This window comes from Heptranchias perlo, unplaced genomic scaffold, assembly GCF_035084215.1.
Source record: "Heptranchias perlo isolate sHepPer1 unplaced genomic scaffold, sHepPer1.hap1 HAP1_SCAFFOLD_97, whole genome shotgun sequence".
In the NCBI taxonomy this organism is placed as follows: Eukaryota; Metazoa; Chordata; class Chondrichthyes; order Hexanchiformes; family Hexanchidae; genus Heptranchias; species Heptranchias perlo.
The window spans coordinates 460,296-485,815 of NW_027140014.1; positions in this window are offsets into that span (position 1 = coordinate 460,296).

A 25,520-nucleotide genomic window follows, 5' to 3' on the forward strand; every position below is an offset into this window, starting at 1 on the left:
AGAGAGAGAGAGAGTCACAGTTACAGAGCGAGAGAGAGAGTCACAGGTACACAGCATGGAGAGGGTGTGACAGATACAGAGAGAGAGAGAGAGAGAGAGTCACAGGTGCACATGGAGGGAGAAAGATTCGCAGGTAGATGGAGAGAGCGAGAGAGAGTCACAGGTCGACAGAGAGTGAGAGAGAGTCACAGGTAGACAGAGAAAGAGAGACAGAGAATCACAGGTAGACAGAGGAAGAGAGAGAGAGAGTCACAGGCAGACAGAGACCGAGAGACAGTCAGAGGAACAGAGAGAGAGAGTGAGAGAGAGAAAGTCACAGGTACAAAAAGAGAGAGAGTCACATGTACTGAGAGAGAAAGAGAGAGAGTGTGTCACAGGTAAAGAGAGAGAGAGAGTGTCACAGGTATACACAGAGGCATAGAGAGAGAGAGAGAATTAAAGGTACACGGAGACAGAGACAGAGAGAGAGACACTGAGAGGGAGAGAGAGTCACAGGTGGAGAGTGAGAGAGAGAATCACAGGTACAGAGAGAGTGTGTGTGTCACAGGTACACAGAGAAAGCGAGTGAGAGAGAGACAGAGAGAGAGAGTCACAGGTACACAGGGAAGGAGAGAGAGTGACAGATACAGAGAGAGAGATAGTCACAGAAACACAGCCGGAGAGTCACAGGTACAGAGAGAGAGAGAGTCACAGAAACACAGCGAGAGAGAGAGTCACAGGTACAGAGAGAGAGAGAGAGTCACAGGTACAGAGAGAGAGAGAGTCACAGGTACAGAGAGAGAGAGAGAGAGAGAGTCACAGGTACAGAGAGAGAGAGAGAGTCACAGGTACAGAGAGAGAGAGAGAGAGTCACAGGTACAGAGCGAGAGAGAGTCACAGGTTCAGAGAGAGAGAGAATCACAGGTACAGCGAGAGAGAGAGTCACAGGTACACACAGAGGCATAGAGAGAGAGAGAGTCACAGGTACAAACAGAGGCAGAGAGAGAGAGAGATTCACAGTTAGAGAGAGAGAGAGATTCACGGTTAGAGAGAGAGAGATTCACAGTTAGAGAGAGAGAGAGAGAGTCACAGAAACACAGCGAGAGAGAGAGTCACAGTTACACAGAGAGAGAGAGTCACAGTTAGAGAGAGAAAGAGTCAAAGGTACAGAGACAGAGAGAGAATCACAGTTACACAGAGAGAGAGAGCGGGTCACAGTTCGAGTGAGAGCGAGTCACAGGTACAGAGACAGAGAGAGAGAGAGTCACAGTTACACAGAGAGAGAGAGAGTAACAGTTAGAGAGAGAGAGAGAGTCACAGGTACAGAGACAGAGAGGGAGAGAGAGTAACAGTTAGAGAGAGAGAGTCAAAGGTACAGAGACAGAGAGAGAGTCACAGTTACACAGAGAGAGAGTCACAGTTAGAAAGAGAGAGAGTCAAAGGTACAGAGACAGAGAGAGAGTCACAGTTACACAGAGAGAGAGAGCGAGTCACAGTTAGAGAGAGAGAGAGAGTAACAGGTACAGAGACAGAGAGGGTGAGAGAGTAACAGTTAGAGAGAGAGAGAGTCAAAGGTACAGAGACAGAGAGTCACAGTTACAGAGAGAGAGAGAGAGTCACAGGTCAGAGAGAGAGAGAGAGTCACAGGTACAGAGATAGAGAGAGAGAGAGAGAGAGTCACAGGTGCATAGAGAGAGAGAGAGAGAGAGAATCACAGGTACGAAGAGAGAGAGAGTGAGAGTCACAGAAACACAGAGGCATAGAGAGAGAGGGATTCACCGTTAGAGAGAGAGAGAGAGATTCACAGTTGGAGAGAGAGAGAGATTCACAGTTAGAGAGAGAGAGATTCACAGTTGGAGAGAGAGAGAGATTCACAGTTAGAGAGAGAGAGAGAGTCACAGGTACAGAGAGGGAGAGAATCACAGAAACACAGCAAGAGAGAGAGAGAGTCACAGGTACAGAGAGAGAGAGAGAGAGAGTCACAGGTGCAGAGAGAGAGAGAGAGAGAATCACAGGTACGAAGAGAGAGAGAGTGAGAGTCACAGAAACACAGAGGCATAGAGAGAGAGGGATTCACCGTTAGAGAGAGAGAGAGAGATTCACAGTTGGAGAGAGAGAGAGATTCACAGTTAGAGAGAGAGAGAGAGTCACAGGTACAGAGAGAGAGAGAATCACAGAAACACAGCAAGAGAGAGAGAGAGTCGCAGGTACAGAGAGAGAGAGAGTCACAGAAACACAGCGAGAGAGAGAGTCACAGGTACAGAGAGAGAGAGAGGTACAGAGAGAGAGAGAGAGTCACAGGTACAGAGAGAGAGAGAGAGAGTCACAGGTACAGAGAGAGAGTCACAGGTACAGCGAGAGAGAGAGAGAGTCACAGGTACAGAGAGAGAGAGAGAATCACAGGTACAGAGAGAGAGAGAGTCACAGGTACAGAGAGAGAGAGAGAGTCACAGGTACAGAGAGAGAGTCACAGGTACAAACAGAGGCATGGAGAGAGACAGAGAGAGAGATTCACGGTTAGAGAGAGAGAGATTCACAGTTAGAGAGAGAGAGAGTCACGGAAAGACAGCAAGAGAGAGAGTCACAGTTAGTGAGAGAGAGAGTCAAAGGTACAGAGACAGAGAGAGAGTCACAGTTACACAGAGAGAGAGAGAGTAACAGTTAGAGAGAGAGAGAGTCACAGGTACAGAGACAGAGAGAGAGAGAGAGTCACAGGTGCAGAGAGAGTGAGAGAGAATCACAGGTACGAAGAGAGAGAGAGTGAGAGTCACAGAAACACAGAGGCATAGAGAGAGAGGGATTCACAGTTAGAGAGAGAGAGAGAGAGAGATTCACAGTTAGAGAGATAGAGAGAGTCACAGAAACACGGTGAGAGAGAGAGAGAGTCACAGTTACAGAGACAGAGAGAGAGCGAGAGTCACAGAAACACAGCGAGAGAGAGATTCACAGTTACAGAGACAGAGAGAGAGTCACAGTTACAGAGAGAGAGAGAGAGTCACAGGTACAGAGAGAGAGAGAGAGTCACAGAATCACAGCGAGAGAGAGTCACAGGTACACAGAGGCATAGAGAGAGAGAGCGAGAGAGAGAAAGTTACAGGTACAAAGAGAGAGAGAGTCACATATACTGAGAGAGAAGGAGAGAGAGAGTGTCACAGGTAAAGTGAGAGAGAGTCACAGGTATACACAGAGGCATGGAGAGAGAGAGAGAGATTCACAGTTGGAGAGAGAGAGAGTCACAGAAACACAGCGAGAGAGAAAGAGTCACAGGTACAGAGAGAGAGAGACAGAGAGAGAGATTCACAGTTAGAGATAGAGTGAGAGAGTCACAGGCACAGAGAGTGAGAGAGAAAGAGATTCACAGTTAGAGAGAGAGTCACAGAAACATAGCGAGAGAGAAAGTGTCACAGGTACAGATAGAGAGAGAGAGAGAGATTCACAGTTAGAGAGAGAGAGAGTCACAGAAACACAGCGAGAGTGAGAGAGTCACAGGTACAGAGAGAGAGGGAGAGAGAGTCACAGGTACAGAGAGAGAGAAAGAGAGAGTCACAGGTACAGAGAGAGTGTCACAGTTACAGAGAGAGAGAGAGACAGAGAGAGTCACAGAAACACAGCGAGAGAGAGAGAGTCACAGGTACAGAGAGAGAGAGGGAGTCACAGGTACAGAGAGAGAGAGAATCACAGAAACACAGCGAGAGAGAGAGAGTCACAGGTACAGAGAGAGAGAGTCACAGGTACAGAGAGAGAGAGAGAGAGAGTCACAGAAACACAGCGAGAGAGACAGAGTCACAGGTACAGAGAGAGAGAGAATCACAGAAACACAGCGAGAGAGAGAGAGTCACAGGTACAGAGAGAGAGAGTCACAGGTACAGAGAGAGAGAGAGAGAGAGTCACAGAAACACAGCGAGAGAGAGAGAGTCACAGGTACAGAGAGAGAGAGTCACAGGTACAGAGAGAGAGAGAATCACAGAAACACAGCGAGAGAGAGAGAGTCACAGGTACAGAGAGAGAGAGAGAGTCACAGATACAGAGAGAGAGAGAGAGTCACAGAAACACAGCGAGAGAGAGAGTCCCAGGTACAGAGAGAGAGAGAGTAACAGGTACAGAGAGAGAGAGTCACAGGTACAGAGAGAGAGAGAGAGTCACAGAAACACAGCGAGAGAGACAGATTCACAGGTACAGAGAGAGAGAGAGAGTCACAGAAACACAGCGAGAGAGAGAGTCACAGGTACAAAGAGAGAGAGAGAGAGAGTCACAGGTACAGAGAGAGAGAGTCACAGGTACAGAGAGGGAGAGAGTCACAGAAACATAGCGAGAGAGACAGTCACAGGTACAGAGAGAGAGGGAGAGTCACAGGTACAGAGAGAGAGAGAGTCACAGAAACACAGCGAGAGAGAGAGAGAGTCACAGGTACAGAGAGAGAGAGAGAGTCACAGAAACACAGCCAGAGAGAGAGTCACAGGTACAAAGAGAGAGAGAGAGAGAGTCACAGGTACAGAGAGAGAGAGTCACAGGTACAGAGAGAGAGAGAGTCACAGAAACATAGCGAGAGAGACAGTCACAGGTACAGAGAGAGAGGGAGAGTCACAGGTACAGAGAGAGAGAGAGAGTCACAGAAACACAGCGAGAGAGAGAGAGTCACAGGTACAGAGAGAGAGAGAGTCACAGGTACAGAGAGAGAGAGAGTCACAGGTACAGAGAGAGAGAGAGTCAAAGGTACAGAGAGAGAGAGTCACAGGTACAGAGAGAGAGAGAGTCACAGGTACAGAGAGAGAGAGAGTCACAGGTACAGAGTGAGAGAGAGAGTCACAGGTACAGAGAGAGAGAAAGAGAGAGTCACAGGTACAGAGAGAGAGAGAGAGAGTCACAGAAACACAGCGAGAGAGAGAGAGAGAGTCACAGGTACAGAGAGAGAGAGTCACAGGTACAGAGAGAGAGGGAGAGAGAGTCACAGGTACAGAGAGAGAGTCACAGTTACAGAGAGAGAGAGAGACAGAGAGAGTCACAGAAACACAGCGAGAGAGAGAGAGAGTCACAGGTACAGAGAGAGAGAGAGTCACAGGTACAGAGAGAGAGAGAGAGTCACAGATACAGAGAGAGAGAGAGAGTCACAGAAACACAGCGAGAGAGAGAGAGTCCCAGGTACAGAGAGAGAGAGAGTCACAGGTACAGAGAGAGAGAGTCACAGGTACAGAGAGAGAGAGAGAGTCACAGAAACACAGCCAGAGAGAGAGTCACAGGTACAAAGAGAGAGAGAGAGAGAGTCACAGGTACAGAGAGAGAGAGTCACAGGTACAGAGAGAGAGAGAGTCACAGAAACACAGCGAGAGAGACAGTCACAGGTACAGAGAGAGAGGGAGAGTCACAGGTGCAGAGAGAGAGAGAGTCACAGAAACACAGCGAGAGAGACAGTCACAGGTACAGAGAGAGAGGGAGAGTCACAGGTACAGAGAGAGAGAGAGAGTCACGGAAACACAGCGAGAGAGAGAGAGTCACAGGTACAGAGAGAGAGAGAGTCACAGGTACAGAGAGAGAGAGAGAGTCACAGGTACAGAGAGAGAGAGAGTCACAGGTACAGAGAGAGAGAGTCACAGGTACAGAGAGAGAGAGAGTCACAGGTACAGAGAGAGAGAGTCACAGGTACAGAGAGAGAGAGAGTCACAGGTACAGAGAGAGAGAGATAATCACAGGTACAGAGAGAGAGAGAGTCACAGGTACAGGGAGAGAGAGAGTCACAGGTACAGAGAGAGAGAGAGAGTCACAGGTACAGAGAGAGAGAGAGAGTCACAGGTACAGAGAGAGAGAGAGTCACAGGTGCAGAGAGAGAGAGAGTCACAGGTACAGAGAGAGAGAGAGAGTCACAGGTACAGAGAGAGAGAGAGAGTCACAGGTACAGAGAGAGAGAGAGAGTCACAGGTACAGAGAGAGAGAGAGTCACAGGTGCAGAGAGAGAGAGAGTCACAGGTGCAGAGAGAGAGAGAGAGTCACAGGTACAGAGAGAGAGAGAGAGTCACAGGTACAGAGAGAGAGAGAGAGTCACAGGTACAGAGAGAGAGAGAGAGTCACAGGTACAGAGAGAGAGAGAGAGTCACAGGTACAGAGAGAGAGAGAGAGTCACAGGTACAGAGAGAGAGAGAGTCACAGGTGCAGAGAGAGAGAGAGTCACAGGTGCAGAGAGAGAGAGAGAGTCACAGGTACAGAGAGAGAGAGAGAGTCACAGGTACAGAGAGAGAGAGAGAGTCACAGGTACAGAGAGAGAGAGATAATCACAGGTACAGAGAGAGAGAGAGTCACAGGTACAGAGAGAGAGAGAGAGTCACAGGTACAGAGAGAGAGAGAGTCACAGGTGCAGAGAGAGAGAGAGTCACAGGTACAGAGAGAGAGAGAGAGTCACAGGTACAGAGAGAGAGAGAGAGTCACAGGTACAGAGAGAGAGAGAGAGTCACAGGTACAGAGAGAGAGAGAGTCACAGGTGCAGAGAGAGAGAGAGTCACAGGTGCAGAGAGAGAGAGAGAGTCACAGGTACAGAGAGAGAGAGAGAGTCACAGGTACAGAGAGAGAGAGAGAGTCACAGGTACAGAGAGAGAGAGAGAGTCACAGGTACAGAGAGAGAGAGAGAGTCACAGGTACAGAGAGAGAGAGAGAGTCACAGGTACAGAGAGAGAGAGAGTCACAGGTGCAGAGAGAGAGAGAGTCACAGGTGCAGAGAGAGAGAGAGAGTCACAGGTACAGAGAGAGAGAGAGAGTCACAGGTACAGAGAGAGAGAGAGAGTCACAGGTACAGAGAGAGAGAGAGTCACAGGTACAGGGAGAGAGAGAGTCACAGGTACAGAGAGAGAGAGTCACAGGTACAGAGAGAGAGAGAGTCACAGGTGCACTGAATGAGAGACTCACAGGTGCACAGGGAGGGAGAGTGATTCACTGGTACGGAGAGAGATAGAGACTCACTTGTACAGAGACAGAGAGAGTCACTGATACACAGTGAGAGAGAATAACTGGTAGACAGAGAGAGACACAGATAAACAGAGAGAGAGAGAGTCACAGGTGCACAGATGGAGATAGTCACAGGTACAGAGAGAGAGTGTCATGGATACAAAGACAGAGAGAGAGAGAGAATGCCCCGGGTACACAGAGATAGTGTCAGAGGTGCAGAGAGAGAGAGTCACAGGTACAGAGGGAGAGAGTCACTGGTACACAGAGAGAGAGAGAGTCACCGTTCCAAAGAGAGAGTCAGAGTCACAAGTACACACAGCGAGAGAGGGGGAGAAAGAGAGAGAGTCACAGGTACTCAGAGAGAGTGAGAGAGTCACAGGTACAGAGAGAGAGAGAGTCACAGGTACAGAGAGAGAGAGTCACAGGTACAGAGAGAGAGAGAGATAGTCACAGGTAGACAGAGAGGATGAAAGAGAGAGAGAGTCACAGGTACAGAGAGAGAGGCACAGGTGCCCAGAGAGAGGGAGAGTCACAATTACACAGAGAGAGAGTTGGAGAGACACCAATACACAGAGGGAGAGGGAGACACATATATATATAGAGAGAGAAAGTGACAGGTACACAGAGACATAGAGAGACTAACAGTTAGAGAGAGAGTCACAGGTACAGAGAGAGAGAGAGAGATACAAAGAGAGAGAGTCTCAGGTGCACAGAGAGAGAGTCACAATTACAGAGAGAGAGAGAGTTAGAGAGACACAGATACACCGATGGAGAGAGAGAGAGACAGATATATATATCGAGAGAGAGACAGTCACAGAGAGAGAGAGAGAGATACAGAGAGAGAGAGAGTCACAGGTGCAGAGAGAGAGAGAGAATTAAAGGTACACGGAGACAGAGACAGAGAGAGAGACACTGAGAGGGAGAGAGAGTCACAGGTAGAGAGTGAGAGAGAGAATCACAGGTACAGAGAGAGTGTGTGTGTCACAGGTACACAGAGAAAGCGAGTGAGAGAGAGACAGAGAGAGAGAGTCACAGGTACACAGGGAAGGAGAGAGAGTGACAGATACAGAGAGGGAGAGAGTCACAGAAACACAGCGAGACAGTCACAGGTGCAGAGAGAGTGAGAGAGAGTCACAGAAACACAGCGAGTGAGAGAGTCACAGGTACAGAGAGAGAGAGAGAGTCACAGGTACAGAGAGAGAGAGTCACAGGTGCAGAGAGAGAGAGTCACAGGTACAGAGAGAGAGAGAGTGTCACAGGTGAAGTGAGAGAGAGTCTCAGGTATACACAGAGGCATGGAGAGAGAGAGAGAGAGATTCACAGTTAGAGAGAGAGAGTCACAGAAACACAGCGAGAGAGAGAGTCACAGGTACAGAGAGAGAGAGTCACAGAAACACAGCGAGAGAGAGAGAGAGTCACAGGTACAGAGAGAGAGAGTCAAAGGTACACAGAGAGAGAGTCACAGGTACAGAGAGAGAGAGAGTCACAGAAACACAGCGAGAGAGACAGTCACAGGTACAGAGAGAGAGAGAGAGTCACAGGTACAGAGAGAGAGAGAGAGTCACAGAAACACAGCGAGAGAGAGAGTCACAGGTACAAAGAGAGAGAGAGAGAGAGTCACAGGTACAGAGAGAGAGAGAGAGTCACAGAAACACAGCGAGACAGAGAGAGAGAGTCACAGAAACACAGCCAGAGAGAGAGTCACAGGTACAAAGAGAGAGAGAGAGAGAGTCACAGGTACAGAGAGAGAGGGAGAGTCACAGGTACAGAGAGAGAGAGAGAGAGTCACAGAAACACAGCGAGAGAGAGAGAGTCACAGGTACAGAGAGAGAGAGAGTTAGAGAGACACAGATACACCGAGTGAGAGAGAGAGACAGATATATATAGAGAGAGAGACAGTCACAGGTACAGAGAGAGAGAGAGTCACAGGTACAGAGAGAGAGAGAATCACAGAAACACAGCAAGAGAGAGAGAGAGTCACAGGTACAGAGAGAGAGAGAGAGAGTCGCAGTTACAGAGAGAGAGAGTCACAGAAACACAGCGAGAGAGAGAGTCACAGGTACAGAGAGAGAGAGAGGTACAGAGAGAGAGAGAGAGTCACAGGTACAGAGAGAGAGAGAGAGAGTCACAGGTACAGAGAGAGAGTCACAGGTACAGTGAGAGAGAGAGAGAGTCACAGGTACAGAGAGAGAGAGAGAATCACAGGTACAGAGAGAGAGAGAGTCACAGGTACAGAGAGAGAGAGAGTCACAGGTACAGAGAGAGAGAGAGAGTCACAGGTACAGAGAGAGAGAGTCACAGGTACAAACAGAGGCATGGAGAGAGACAGAGAGAGAGATTCACGGTTAGAGAGAGAGAGATTCACAGTTAGAGAGAGAGAGAGTCACAGGTACAGAGACAGAGAGAGAGAGAGAGTCACAGGTGCAGAGAGAGTGAGAGAGAATCACAGGTACGAAGAGAGAGAGAGTGAGAGTCACAGAAACACAGAGGCATAGAGAGAGAGGGATTCACAGTTAGAGAGAGAGAGAGAGAGATTCACAGTTAGAGAGAGAGAGAGAGTCACAGAAACACGGTGACAGAGAGAGAGAGTCACAGTTACAGAGACAGAGAGAGAGCGAGAGTCACAGAAACACAGCGAGAGAGAGATTCACAGTTACAGAGACAGAGAGAGAGTCACAGGTACAGAGAGAGAGAGTCAAAGGTACACAGAGAGAGAGTCACAGGTACAGAGAGAGAGAGAGTCACAGAAACACAGCGAGAGAGACAGTCACAGGTACAGAGAGAGAGAGAGAGAGTCACAGGTACAGAGAGAGAGAGAGAGTCACAGAAACACAGCGAGAGAGAGAGTCACAGGTACAAAGAGAGAGAGAGAGAGAGTCACAGGTACAGAGAGAGAGAGAGAGTCACAGAAACACAGCGAGACAGAGAGAGAGAGTCACAGGTACAGAGAGAGAGAGAGAGTCACAGAAACACAGCCAGAGAGAGAGTCACAGGTACAAAGAGAGAGAGAGAGAGAGTCACAGGTACAGAGAGAGAGAGTCACAGGTACAGAGAGAGAGAGAGTCACAGAAACATAGCGAGAGAGACAGTCACAGGTACAGAGAGAGAGGGAGAGTCACAGGTACAGAGAGAGAGTGAGAGAGTCACAGAAACACAGCGAGAGAGAGAGAGTCACAGGTACAGAGAGAGAGAGAGTTAGAGAGACACAGATACACCGAGTGAGAGAGAGAGACAGATATATATAGAGAGAGAGACAGTCACTGGTACAGAGAGAGAGAGAGAGAGTCACAGGTACAGAGAGAGAGAGAATCACAGAAACACAGCAAGAGAGAGAGAGAGTCACAGGTACAGAGAGAGAGAGAGAGAGTCGCAGTTACAGAGAGAGAGAGAGTCACAGAAACACAGCGAGAGAGAGAGTCACAGGTACAGAGAGAGAGAGAGGTACAGAGAGAGAGAGAGAGTCACAGGTACAGAGAGAGAGAGAGAGAGAGTCACAGGTACAGAGAGAGAGAGAGAATCACAGGTACAGAGAGAGAGAGAGTCACAGGTACAGAGAGAGAGAGAGTCACAGGTACAGAGAGAGAGAGAGAGTCACAGGTACAGAGAGAGAGAGTCACAGGTACAAACAGAGGCATGGAGAGAGACAGAGAGAGAGATTCACGGTTAGAGAGAGAGAGATTCACAGTTAGAGAGAGAGAGAGTCACAGAAAGACAGCGAGAGAGAGAGTCACAGTTAGTGAGAGAGAGAGTCAAAGGTACAGAGACAGAGAGAGAGTCACAGTTACACAGAGAGAGAGAGAGTAACAGTTAGAGAGAGAGAGAGTCACAGGTACAGAGACAGAGAGAGAGAGAGAGTCACAGGTGCAGAGAGAGTGAGAGAGAATCACAGGTACGAAGAGAGAGAGAGTGAGAGTCACAGAAACACAGAGGCATAGAGAGAGAGGGATTCACAGTTAGAGAGAGAGAGAGAGAGATTCACAGTTAGAGAGAGAGAGAGAGTCACAGAAACACGGTGAGAGAGAGAGAGAGTCACAGTTACAGAGACAGAGAGAGAGCGAGAGTCACAGAAACACAGCGAGAGAGAGATTCACAGTTACAGAGACAGAGAGAGAGTCACAGTTACAGAGAGAGAGAGAGAGTCACAGGTACAGAGAGAGAGAGAGAGAGTCACAGAATCACAGCGAGAGAGAGTCACAGGTACACAGAGGCATAGAGAGAGAGAGCGAGAGAGAGAAAGTTACAGGTACAAAGAGAGAGAGAGTCACATATACTGAGAGAGAAGGAGAGAGAGAGTGTCACAGGTAAAGTGAGAGAGAGTCACAGGTATACACAGAGGCATGGAGAGAGAGAGAGAGATTCACAGTTAGAGATGGAGAGAGAGTCACAGAAACACAGCGAGAGAGAAAGAGTCACAGGTACAGAGAGAGAGAGACAGAGAGAGAGATTCACAGTTAGAGATAGAGTGAGAGAGTCACAGGCACAGTAAGTGAGAGAGAGAGAGATTCACAGTTAGAGAGAGAGAGAGTCACAGAAACACAGCGAGAGTGAGAGAGTCACAGGTACAGAGAGAGCGGGAGAGAGAGTCACAGGTACAGAGAGAGAGAAAGAGAGAGTCACAGGTACAGAGATAGAGCGAGAGTCACAGAAACACAGAGAGAGAGAGAGTCACAGGTACAGAGAGAGAGAGTCACAGGTGCAGAGAGAGAGTCACAGAAACACAGCGAGAGAGAGAGAGAGAGTCACAGGTACAGAGAGAGAGAGAGTCACAGGTACAGAGAGAGAGGGAGAGAGAGTCACAGGTACAGAGAGAGTGTCACAGTTACAGAGAGAGAGAGAGACAGAGAGAGTCACAGAAACACAGCGAGAGAGAGAGAGTCACAGGTACAGAGAGAGAGAGAGTCACAGGTACAGAGAGAGAGAGAGAGTCACAGAAACACAGCGAGAGAGAGAGTCCCAGGTACAGAGAGAGAGAGAGTAACAGGTACAGAGAGAGAGAGTCACAGGTACAGAGAGAGAGAGAGAGTCACAGAAACACAGCGAGAGAGACAGTGTCACAGGTACAGAGAGAGAGAGAGAGAGAGTCATAGAAACACAGCGAGAGAGAGAGTCACAGGTACAAAGAGAGTGAGAGAGAGAGTCACAGGTACAGAGAGGGAGAGAGTCACAGAAACATAGCGAGAGAGACAGTCACAGGTACAGAGAGAGAGGGAGAGTCACAGGTACAGAGAGAGAGAGAGAGAGTCACAGAAACACAGCGAGAGAGAGAGAGTCACAGGTACAGAGAGAGAGAGAGAGTCACAGAAACACAGCCAGAGAGAGAGTCACAGGTACAAAGAGAGAGAGAGAGAGAGTCAGAGGTACAGAGAGAGAGAGTCACAGGTACAGAAAGAGAGTGAGTCACAGAAACATAGCGAGAGAGACAGTCAGAGGTACAGAGAGAGAGGGAGAGTCACAGGTACAGAGAGAGAGAGAGAGTCACAGAAACACAGCGAGAGAGAGAGTCACAGGTACAGAGAGAGAGAGAGTCACAAGTACAGAGAGAGAGAGAGAGTCACAGGTACAGAGAGAGAGAGAGTCAAAGGTACAGAGAGAGAGAGTCACAGGTACAGAGAGAGAGAGAGTCACAGGTACAGAGAGAGAGAGAGTCACAGGTACAGAGTGAGAGAGAGAGTCACAGGTACAGAGAGAGAGAAAGAGAGAGTCACAGGTACAGAGAGAGAGAGAGAGTCACAGAAACACAGCGAGAGAGAGAGAGAGAGTCACAGGTACAGAGAGAGAGAGTCACAGGTGCAGAGAGAGAGGGAGAGAGAGTCACAGGTACAGAGAGAGAGTCACAGTTACAGAGAGAGAGAGAGACAGAGAGAGTCACAGAAACACAGCGAGAGAGAGAGAGTCACAGGTACAGAGAGAGAGAGAGAGTCACAGGTACAGAGAGAAAGAGAATCACAGAAACACAGCGAGAGAGAGAGAGAGTCACAGGTACAGAGAGAGAGAGAGAGTCACAGATACAGAGAGAGAGAGAGAGTCACAGAAACACAGCGAGAGAGAGAGAGTCCCAGGTACAGAGAGAGAGAGAGTCACAGGTACAGACAGAGAGAGTCACAGGTACAGAGAGAGAGAGAGAGTCACAGAAACATAGCGAGAGAGACAGTCACAGGTACAGAGAGAGAGGGAGAGTCACAGGTACAGAGAGAGAGAGAGAGTCACAGAAACACAGCGAGAGAGAGAGTCACAGGTACAAAGAGAGAGAGAGAGAGAGTCACAGGTACAGAGAGAGAGAGAGAGTCACAGGTACAGAGAGAGAGAGTCAAAGGTACACAGAGAGAGAGTCACAGGTACAGAGAGAGAGAGAGTCACAGAAACACAGCGAGAGAGACAGTCACAGGTACAGAGAGAGAGAGAGAGAGTCACAGGTACAGAGAGAGAGAGAGAGTCACAGAAACACAGCGAGAGAGAGAGTCACAGGTACAAAGAGAGAGAGAGAGAGAGTCACAGGTACAGAGAGAGAGAGAGAGTCACAGAAACACAGCCAGAGAGAGAGAGTCATAGGTACAGAGAGAGAGAGAGTTAGAGAGACACAGATACACCGAGTGAGAGAGAGAGACAGATATATATAGAGAGAGAGACAGTCACTGGTACAGAGAGAGAGAGAGAGAGTCACAGGTACAGAGAGAGAGAGAATAACAGAAACACAGCAAGAGAGAGAGAGAGTCACAGGTACAGAGAGAGAGAGAGTCGCAGTTACAGAGAGAGAGAGAGTCACAGAAACACAGCGAGAGAGAGAGTCACAGGTACAGAGAGAGAGAGAGGTACAGAGAGAGAGAGAGAGTCACAGGTACAGAGAGAGAGAGAGAGAGAGTCACAGGTACAGAGAGAGAGAGAGAATCACAGGTACAGAGAGAGAGAGAGTCACAGGTACAGAGAGAGAGAGAGTCACAGGTACAGAGAGAGAGAGAGAGTCACAGGTACAGAGAGAGAGAGTCACAGGTACAAACAGAGGCATGGAGAGAGACAGAGAGAGAGATTCACGGTTAGAGAGAGAGAGATTCACAGTTAGAGAGAGAGAGAGTCACAGAAAGACAGCGAGAGAGAGAGTCACAGTTAGTGAGAGAGAGAGTCAAAGGTACAGAGACAGAGAGAGAGTCACAGTTACACAGAGAGAGAGAGAGTAACAGTTAGAGAGAGAGAGAGTCACAGGTACAGAGACAGAGAGAGAGAGAGAGTCACAGGTGCAGAGAGAGTGAGAGAGAATCACAGGTACGAAGAGAGAGAGAGTGAGAGTCACAGAAACACAGAGGCATAGAGAGAGAGGGATTCACAGTTAGAGAGAGAGAGAGAGAGATTCACAGTTAGAGAGAGAGAGAGAGTCACAGAAACACGGTGAGAGAGAGAGAGAGTCACAGTTACAGAGACAGAGAGAGAGCGAGAGTCACAGAAACACAGCGAGAGAGAGATTCACAGTTACAGAGACAGAGAGAGAGTCACAGTTACAGAGAGAGAGAGAGAGTCACAGGTACAGAGAGAGAGAGAGAGAGTCACAGAATCACAGCGAGAGAGAGTCACAGGTACACAGAGGCATAGAGAGAGAGAGCGAGAGAGAGAAAGTTACAGGTACAAAGAGAGAGAGAGTCACATATACTGAGAGAGAAGGAGAGAGAGAGTGTCACAGGTAAAGTGAGAGAGAGTCACAGGTATACACAGAGGCATGGAGAGAGAGAGAGAGATTCACAGTTAGAGATGGAGAGAGAGTCACAGAAACACAGCGAGAGAGAAAGAGTCACAGGTACAGAGAGAGACAGAGAGAGAGATTCACAGTTAGAGATAGAGTGAGAGAGTCACAGGCACAGTAAGTGAGAGAGAGAGAGATTCACAGTTAGAGAGAGAGAGAGTCACAGAAACACAGCGAGAGTGAGAGAGTCACAGGTACAGAGAGAGCGGGAGAGAGAGTCACAGGTACAGAGAGAGAGAAAGAGAGAGTCACAGGTACAGAGATAGAGCGAGAGTCACAGAAACACAGAGAGAGAGAGAGTCACAGGTACAGAGAGAGAGAGTCACAGGTGCAGAGAGAGAGTCACAGAAACACAGCGAGAGAGAGAGAGAGAGTCACAGGTACAGAGAGAGAGAGAGTCACAGGTACAGAGAGAGAGGGAGAGAGAGTCACAGGTACAGAGAGAGTGTCACAGTTACAGAGAGAGAGAGAGACAGAGAGAGTCACAGAAACACAGCGAGAGAGAGAGAGTCACAGGTACAGAGAGAGAGAGGGAGTCACAGGTACAGAGAGAGAGAGAATCACAGAAACACAGCGAGAGAGAGAGAGTCACAGGTACAGAGAGAGAGAGAGAGTCACAGATACAGAGAGAGAGAGAGAGTCACAGAAACACAGCGAGAGAGAGAGTCCCAGGTACAGAGAGAGAGAGAGTAACAGGTACAGAGAGAGAGAGTCACAGGTACAGAGAGAGAGAGAGAGTCACAGAAACACAGCGAGAGAGACAGTGTCACAGGTACAGAGAGAGAGAGAGAGAGAGTCATAGAAACACAGCGAGAGAGAGAGTCACAGGTACAAAGAGAGTGAGAGAGAGAGTCACAGGTACAGAGAGAGAGAGTCACAGGTACAGAGAGGGAGAGAGTCACAGGTACAGAGAGAGAGAGAGAGAGTCACAGAAACACAGCGAGAGAGACAGTCACAGGTACAGAGAGAGAGGGAGAGTCACAGGTACAGAGAGAGAGAGAGAGAGTCACAGAAACATAGCGAGAGAGACAGTCACAGGTACAGAGAGAGAGGGAGAGTCACAGGTACAGAGAGAGAGAGAGAGAGTCACAGAAACACAGCGAGAGAGAGAGAGAGTCACAGGTACAGAGAGAGAGAGAGAGTCACAGAAACACAGCCAGAGAGAGAGTCACAGGTACAAAGAGAGAGAGAGAGAGAGTCAGAGGTACAGAGAGAGAGAGTCACAGGTACAGAAAGAGAGTGAGTCACAGAAACATAGCGAGAGAGACAGTCAGAGGTACAGAGAGAGAGGGAGAGTCACAGGTACAGAGAGAGAGAGAGAGTCACAGAAACACAGCGAGAGAGAGAGTCACAGGTACAGAGAGAGAGAGAGAGTCACAGAAACACAGCGAGAGAGAGAGTCACAAGTACAGAGAGAGAGAGAGAGTCACAGGTACAGAGAGAGAGAGAGTCAAAGGTACAGAGAGAGAGAGTCACAGGTACAGAGAGAGAGAGAGTCACAGGTACAGAGAGAGAGAGAGTCACAGGTACAGAGTGAGAGAGAGAGTCACAGGTACAGAGAGAGAGAAAGAGAGAGTCACAGGTACAGAGAGAGAGAGAGAGTCACAGAAACACAGCGAGAGAGAGAGAGAGAGTCACAGGTACAGAGAGAGAGAGTCACAGGTGCAGAGAGAGAGGGAGAGAGAGTCACAGGTACAGAGAGAGAGTCACAGTTACAGAGAGAGAGAGAGACAGAGAGAGTCACAGAAACACAGCGAGAGAGAGAGAGTCACAGGTACAGAGAGAGAGAGAGAGTCACAGGTACAGAGAGAAAGAGAATCACAGAAACACGGCGAGAGAGAGAGAGAGAGTCACAGGTACAGAGAGAGAGAGAGAGTCACAGATACAGAGAGAGAGAGAGAGTCACAGAAACACAGCGAGAGAGAGAGAGTCCCAGGTACAGAGAGAGAGAGAGTCACAGGTACAGACAGAGAGAGTCACAGGTACAGAGAGAGAGAGAGAGTCACAGAAACACAGCCAGAGAGAGAGTCACAGGTACAAAGAGAGAGAGAGAGAGAGAGTCACAGGTACAGAGAGAGAGAGAGTCACAGAAACACAGCGAGAGAGAGAGTCACAGGTACAGAGAGAGAGGGAGAGTCACAGGTACAGAGAGAGAGAGAGAGAGAGAGTCACAGGTACAGAGAGAGAGAGAGTCACAGAAACACAGCGAGAGAGACAGTCACAGGTACAGAGAGAGAGGGAGAGTCACAGGTACAGAGAGAGAGAGAGAGTCACGGAAACACAGCGAGAGAGAGAGAGAGTCACGGAAACACAGCGAGAGAGAGAGAGAGTCACAGGTACAAAGAGAGAGAGAGAGTCACAGGTACAGAGAGAGAGAGAGTCACAGAAACACAGCGAGAGAGACAGTCACAGGTACAGAGAGAGAGGGAGAGTCACAGGTACAGAGAGAGAGAGAGAGTCACGGAAACACAGCGAGAGAGAGAGAGTCACAGGTACAGAGAGAGAGAGAGTCACAGGTACAGAGAGAGAGAGAGTCACAGGTACAGAGAGAGAGAGAGAGTCACAGGTACAGAGAGAGAGAGAGTCACAGGTACAGAGAGAGAGAGAGTCACAGGTACAGAGAGAGAGAGAGAGTCACAGGTACAGAGAGAGAGAGAGAGTCACAGGTACAGAGAGAGAGAGATAATCACAGGTACAGAGAGAGAGAGTCACAGGTACAGGGAGAGAGAGAGAGAGTCACAGGTGCACTGAATGAGAGACTCACAGGTGCACAGGGAGGGAGAGTGAGTCACTGGTACGGAGAGAGATAGAGACTCACTTGTACAGAGACAGAGAGAGTCACTGATACACAGTGAGAGAGAATAACTGGTAGACAGAGAGAGACACAGATAAACAGAGAGAGAGAGAGTCACAGGTGCACAGATGGAGATAGTCACAGGTACAGAGAGAGAGAGAGTCACGGGTACAAAGACAGAGAGAGAGAGAGAATGCCCCGGGTACACAGAGATAGTGTCACCGGTACGGAGGGAGAGAGACACAGGTACACAGAGAGATGGAGAGAGTCACAGGTACAGAGAGAGAGAGAGTCACAGGTACAGAGAGAGAGAGTCACAGGTACAGAGAGAGAGAGAGATAGTCACAGGTGCACAGATGGAGATAGTCACAGGTACAGAGAGAGAGAGAGTCACGGGTACAAAGACAGAGAGAGAGAGAGAGAATGCCCCGGGTACACAGAGATAGTGTCAGAGGTGCAGAGAGAGAGAGTCACAGGTACAGAGGGAGAGAGTCACTGGTACACAGAGAGAGAGAGAGTCACCGTTCCAAAGAGAGAGTCAGAGTCACAAGTACACACAGCGAGAGAGGGGGAGAAAGAGAGAGAGTCACAGGTACTCAGAGAGAGTGAGAGAGTCACAGGTACAGAGAGAGAGAGAGTCACAGGTACAGAGAGAGAGAGTCACAGGTACAGAGAGAGAGAGAGATAGTCACAGGTGGACAGAGAGGATGAAAGAGAGAGAGAGTCACAGGTACAGAGAGAGAGGCACAGGTGCCCAGAGAGAGGGAGAGTCACAATTACACAGAGAGAGAGTTGGAGAGACACCAATACACAGAGGGAGAGAGAGACACATATATATATAGAGAGAGAAAGTGACAGGTACACAGAGACATAGAGAGACTAACAGTTAGAGAGAGAGTCACAGGTACAGAGATAGAGAGAGAGATACAAAGAGAGAGAGTCTCAGGTGCACAGAGAGAGAGTCACAATTACAGAGAGAGAGAGAGTTAGAGAGACACAGATACACCGATGGAGAGAGAGAGACAGATATATATATAGAGAGAGAGACAGTCACAGAGAGAGAGAGAGAGATACAGAGAGAGAGAGAGTCACAGGTGCAGAGAGAGAGAGAGAATTAAAGGTACACGGAGACAGAGACAGAGAGAGAGACACTGAGAGGGAGAGAGAGTCACAGGTAGAGAGTGAGAGAGAGAATCACAGGTACAGAGAGAGTGTGTGTGTCACAGGTACACAGAGAAAGCGAGTGAGAGAGAGACAGAGAGAGAGAGTCACATGTACACAGGGAAGGAGAGAGAGTGACAGATACAGAGAGGGAGAGAGTCACAGAAACACAGCGAGACAGTCACAGGTGCAGAGAGAGTGAGAGAGAGTCACAGAAACACAGCGAGTGAGAGAGTCACAGGTACAGAGAGAGAGAGAGAGTCACAGGTACAGAGAGAGAGAGTCACAGGTGCAGAGAGAGAGAGTCACAGGTACAGAGAGAGAGAGAGTGTCACAGGTGAAGTGAGAGAGAGTCTCAGGTATACACAGAGGCATGGAGAGAGAGAGAGAGAGATTCACAGTTAGAGAGAGAGAGTCACAGAAACACAGCGAGAGAGAGAGTCACAGGTACAGAGAGAGAGAGTCACAGAAACACAGCGAGAGAGAGAGAGAGTCACAGGTACAGAGAGAGAGAGTCAAAGGTACACAGAGAGAGAGTCACAGGTACAGAGAGAGAGAGAGTCACAGAAACACAGCGAGAGAGACAGTAACAGGTACAGAGAGAGAGAGAGAGAGTCACAGGTACAGAGAGAGAGAGAGAGTCACAGAAACACAGCGAGAGAGAGAGTCACAGGTACAAAGAGAGAGAGAGAGAGAGTCACAGGTACAGAGAGAGAGAGAGAGTCACAGAAACACAGCGAGACAGAGAGAGAGAGTCACAGGTACAGAGAGAGAGAGAGAGTCACAGAAACACAGCCAGAGAGAGAGTCACAGGTACAAAGAGAGAGAGAGAGACAGTCACAGGTACAGAGAGAGAGAGTCACAGGTACAGAGAGAGAGAGAGTCACAGAAACATAGCGAGAGAGACAGTCACAGGTACAGAGAGAGAGGGAGAGTCACAGGTACTGAGAGAGAGAGAGAGTCACAGAAACACAGCGAGAGAGAGAGAGAGTCACAGGTACAGAGAGAGAGAGAGTTAGAGAGACACAGATACACCGAGGGAGAGAGAGAGACAGATATATATAGAGAGAGAGACAGTCACAGGTACAGAGAGAGAGAGAGAGTCACAGGTACAGAGAGAGAGAGAATCACAGAAACACAGCAAGAGAGAGAGAGAGTCACAGGTACAGAGAGAGAGAGAGAGAGTCGCAGGTACAGAGAGAGAGAGAGTCACAGAAACACAGCGAGAGAGAAAGAGTCACAGGTACAGAGAGAGAGAGACAGAGAGAGAGATTCACAGTTAGAGATAGAGTGAGAGAGTCACAGGCACAGTGAGTGAGAGAGAAAGAGATTCACAGTTAGAGAGAGAGTCACAGAAACATAGCGAGAGAGAAAGTGTCACAGGTACAGATAGAGAGAGAGAGAGAGATTCACAGTTAGAGAGAGAGAGAGTCACAGAAACACAGCGAGAGTGAGAGAGTCACAGGTACAGAGAGAGCGGGAGAGAGAGTCACAGGTCCAGAGAGAGAGAAAGAGAGAGTCACAGGTACAGAGATAGAGCGAGAGTCACAGAAACACAGAGAGAGAGAGAGTCACAGGTACAGAGAGAGAGAGTCACAGGTGCAGAGAGAGAGTCACAGAAACACAGCGAGAGAGAGAGAGAGTCACAGGTACAGAGAGAGAGAGAGTCACAGGTACAGAGAGAGAGGGAGAGAGAGTCACAGGTACAGAGAGAGTGTCACAGTTACAGAGAGAGAGAGAGAGACAGAGAGAGTCACAGAAACACAGCGAGAGAGAGAGAGTCACAGGTACAGAGAGAGAGAGTCAAAGGTACACAGAGAGAGAATCACAGGTACAGAGAGAGAGAGAGAGAGAGTCACAGGTAGACAGAGAGGAAGAAAGAGAGAGAGAGTCACAGGTACAGAGAGAGAGGCACAGGTGCCCAGAGAGAGGGAAAGTCACAATTACACAGAGAGAGAGTTGGAGAGACACCGATACACAGAGGGAGAGAGAGAGAGACATATATATATAAAGAGAGAAAGTGACAGGTACACAGAGACATAGAGAGTGTCACAGGTAAACAGATAGAGAGAGAGAGAGAGTTACAGGTATACCCACAGAGAAGTAGAGAGAGAGAGAGAGTCACAGGTACACACAGAGGCATAGAGAGAGAGAGAGTCACAGGTACACACAGAGGCATAGAGAGAGAGAGAGTCACAGGTACACACAGAGGCATAGAGAGAGAGAAAGAGAGAGAGATTCACAGTTAGAGAGAGAGAGATTCACAGTTAGATAGAGAGAGAGAGAGTCACAGTTAGAGAGAGAGAGAGAGAGATTCACAGTTCGAGAGAGAGAGATTCACAGTTAGATAGAGAGAGAGAGAGTCACAGTTCGAGAGAGAGAGAGATTCACAGTTCGAGAGAGAGAGAGAGAGAGAGAGATTCACATTTCGAGAGAGAGAGAGATTCACAATTAGAGAGAGAGAGAGAGAGTCACAGAAACACAGTGAGAGAGAGAGTCACAGTTACAGAGACAGAGAGAGAGCGAGAGTCACAGAAACACAGCGAGAGAGAGAGTCACAGTTACAGGGGCAGAGAGAGAGTCACAGTTACAGAGAGAGAGAGAGTCACAGGTGCAGAGAGAGAGAGCGAGAATGAGTCACAGGTACAGAGAGCGAGAGTGAGAGTCATTGGTGCAGAGAGAGAGAGAGTCACACGTACAGAGAGAGAGAGTCACAGGTACGAAGAGTGAGAGCGAGAGAGAGTCACAGAAACACAGAGGCATAGAGAGAGAGAAAGAGATTCACAGTTAGAGAGAGAGTGAGAGAGAGAGAGAGTCACAGAAACAGAGTGTGAGAGAATCACAGGTGCAGAGAGAGAGTCATAGGCACAGAGAGCGAGAGAGAGTCACAGGTAGACAGAGAGGAAGAAAGAGAGAGAGAGTCACAGGTACAGAGAGAGAGGCACAGGTGCACAGAGAGAGGGAGAGTCACAATTACACAGAGAGGGAGTTGGAGAGACACCGATACACAGAGGGAGAGAGAGAGATACAATGAGAGAGAGTCACATGTGCACAGACAGAGAGAGTCACAATTACACAGAGAGAGAGAGAGTTAGAGAGACTCAGATACACAGAGGGAGAGAGAGAGACAGATATATAGAGAGAGACAGTCACAGAGAGAGAGAGAGTCACAGGTGCACATGGAGGGAGAGAGAGTCACAGGTAGATAGAGAGAGAGAGAGAGAATCACAGGTAGACAGAGAGGAAGAGAGAGAGAGAGTCACAGGTAGACAGAGAGAGAGAGAGAGAGAATCACAGGTAGACAGAGAGGAAGAGAGAGATAGAGTCACAGGCAGACAGAGACCGAGAGACAGTCAGAGGAACAGAGAGAGAGAGTGAGAGAGAGAAAGTCACAGGTACAAAAAGAGAGAGTCACATGTACTGAGAGAGAAAGAGAGAGAGAGTGTCACAGGTAAAGTGAGAGAGAGTCACAGGTATACACAGAGGCATGGAGAGAGAGAGAGAGAGTCACAGTTAGAGAGATAGAGAGAGATAGAGAGATTCACAGTTAGAGAGAGAGAGATTCACAGTTCGAGAGAGAGAGAGAGAGATTCACATTTTGAGAGAGAGAGAGAGAGAGAGTCACAGTTACAGAGACAGAGAGAGAGTCACAGTTACAGAGAGAGAGAGAGAGAGAGAGAGTCACAGGTACAGAGAGAGAGAGAGAGTCACAGTTACAGAGAGAGACAGAGAGAGAGCGAGAGTCACAGAACACAGCGAGAGAGAGAGAGAGTCACAGTTACAGAGAAAGAGAGAGAGTCACAGTTACAGAGAGAGACAGAGAGAGAGAGAGAGTCACAGTTACAGAGAGAGAGAGAGTCACAGTTACAGAGAGAGAGCGAGAGTCACAGAACACAGCGAGAGAGAGAGAGTCACAGTTACAGAGAAAGAGAGAGAGTCACAGTTACAGAGAGAGAGAGGGAGAGAGAGAGAGTCACAGGTACAGAGAGAGAGAGAGTCACAGGTACAGAGAGAGAGAGAGTCACAGTTGCAGAGAGAGATAGAGACACAGATACACAGAGGGAGAGAGAGTGACAGATATATATAGAGAGAGACAGTCACAGAGAGAGAGAGAGAGAGTCACAGAGAGAGAGAGAGAGAGAGTCACAGGTACAGAGAGAGAGAGAGTCACAGAGAGAGAGAGAGAGAGAGAGTCACAGGTACAGAGAGAGAGAGGATTACAGGTACACAGTGACAGAGACAGAGAGAGGGACATTGAAAGGGAGAGAGAGTCACAGGTACAGAGTGAGAGAGAATCACACTTACAGAGAGAGACAGTGTGTGTCACAGGTACACAGAGAAAGAGAGCGAGAGAGACACGGAGAGAGAGTCACAGGTACACAGCATGGCGAGGGTGTGACAGATACAGAGAGAGAGAGAGTCACAGTTACAGAGAGAGAGAGAGAGAGAGTCACAGGTACACAGCAAGGAGAGGGTGTGACAGATACAGAGAGAGGGAGAGAGAGAGTCACAGTTACAGAGCGAGAGAGAGAGAGAGTCACAGGTGCACAGCATGGAGAGGGTGTGACAGATACAGAGAGAGAGAGAGTCACAGGCAGACAGAGAGGAAGAGAGAGAGAGTCACAGGCAGACAGAGACCGAGAGACAGTCAGAGGAACAGAGAGAGTGAGCGAGAGAGAGAAAGTCACAGGTACAAAAAGAGAGAGAGTCACATGTACTGAGAGAGAAAGAGAGAGTGTGTGTCACAGGTAAAGAGAGAGAGAGAGTGTCACAGGTATACACAGAGGCATAGAGAGAGAGAGAGATTCACAGTTAGAGAGAGAGAGATTTACAGTTAGAGAGAGAGAGATTCACAGTTAGAGAGAGAGAGAGATTCACAGTTAGAGAGAGAGAGAGAGAGATTCACATTTTGAGAGAGAGAGAGAGAGAGAGTCACAGAAACACAATGAGAGAGAGAGTCACAGTTACAGAGAGAGAGAGAGTCACAGTTACAGAGACAGAGAGAGAGTCACAGTTAGAGAGAGAGAGAGAGTCACAGTTACACAGAGAGAGAAAGCGAGTCACAGTTAGAGAGAGAGAGAGTCACAGTTACAGAGAGAGAGAGAGCGAGTCATAATTAGAGAGTGAGAGATTCACAGGTACAGAGACAGAGAGAGAGAGTCACAGTTACACAGAGAGCGAGAGAGAGAGAGAGAGTCACAGTTACACAGAGAGAGAGAGAGAGAGAAACAGTTAGAGAGAGAGAGTCACAGAAACACAGCGAGAGAGAAAGAGTCACAGGTACAGAGAGAGAGAGAGAGAGAGAGAGAGAGATTCACAGTTAGAGAGAGAGTGAGAGAGAATCACAGGCACAGAGAGTGAGAGAGAGAGATTCACAGTTAGAGAGAGAGTCACAGAAACACAGCGAGAGAGAAAGAGTCACAGGTAGAGAGCGAGAGAGAGTCACAGAAACACAGAGAGAGAGAGAGTCAAAGGTACAAACAGAGGCATAGAGAGGGAGAGAGAGAGATTCACAGTTCGAGAGAGAGAGAGATTCACAGTTGGAGAGAGAGAGATTCACAGTTAGAGAGAGATTCATAATTAGATAAAGAGAGAGACTCACAGTTCGAGAGAGAGAGAGTCACATTTCGAGAGAGAGAGAGATTCACAGTTGGAGAGAGAGAGAGCAAGTGTCACAGTTAGAGAAAGAGAGAGAGTGTCACAGTTAGAGAAAGAGAGAGAGAGTCACAGAAACACAGCGAGAGTGAGAGTCACAGTTACGGAGACAGAGAGAGATAGAGAGAGAGTCACAGTTACAGAGAGAGAGAGAGAGAGTCACAGTTACACAGAGAGAGAGACAGTGTCACAGTTAGAGAGAGAGAGAGAGAGTCACAGGTCCAGAGAGAGAGAGAGAGTCACAGGTCCAGAGAGAGAGAGAGAGAGAGTCACAGGTACAGAGAGAGAGAGAGAGTCACAGGTACGAAGAGAGAGAGAGAGTGAGAGTAACAGAAACACAGACGCATAGAGAGAGAGAGAGATTCACAGTTACAGAGACAGAGAGAGAGTCACAGTTACAGAGAGAGAGAGGGAGAGAGAGAGAGAGAGAGCAACAGGTATAGAGAGAGAGAGAGCAACAGGTACAGCGAGAGAGAGAGTCACAGGTACAGAGAGAGTGAGAGTCACAGTCACAGAGAGAGAGAGTCACAGGTATAGAGAGAGAGAGAGAGTCACAGGTACAGAGAGAGAGAGAGTCACAGTCACAGAGAGAGAGAGTCACAGGTATAGAGAGAGAGAGTCACAGGTACAGAGAGAGAGTCACAGTTACAGAGAGAGAGAGAGAGAGAGTCACAGAAACACAGCGAGAGAGAGAGTCACAGGTACAGAGAGAGAGGGAGAGAGTCACAGTTGGAGAGAGAGAGAGTCAAAGGTACAGAGAGAGAGAGAGAGAGTCACAGTTGGAGAGAGAGAGAGTCAAAGGTACAGAGAGAGAGAGAGTCACAGTTAGAGAGAGAGAGAGAGAGAGTCACAATTACAGAGAGAGTGAGAGTTAGAGAGTCACAGATTCACAGATAGAGAGATACAAAAAGAGAGAGTCACATGTGCACAGAGAGAGAGAGTCACAATTACACAGAGAGAGAGAGGGAGACAGATATATAGAGAGAGAGAGTCACAGAGAGAGAGAGAGAGAGAGAGTCACAGAGAGAGAGAGAGTCACAGGTACAGAGAGAGAGAGGTTTACAGGTACACGGAGACAGAGACAGAGAGAGAGAGTCACAGAGAGAGAGAGAGTCACAGGTACAGAGAGAGAGAGGTTTACAGGTACACGGAGACAGAGACAGTGAGAGAGAGACAGAGAGAGAGAGTCACAGGTACACAGAGAAAGAGAGTGAGAGAGAGACAGAGAGAGAGAGTCACAGGTACACAGCAAGGAGAGAGAGTGACAGATAC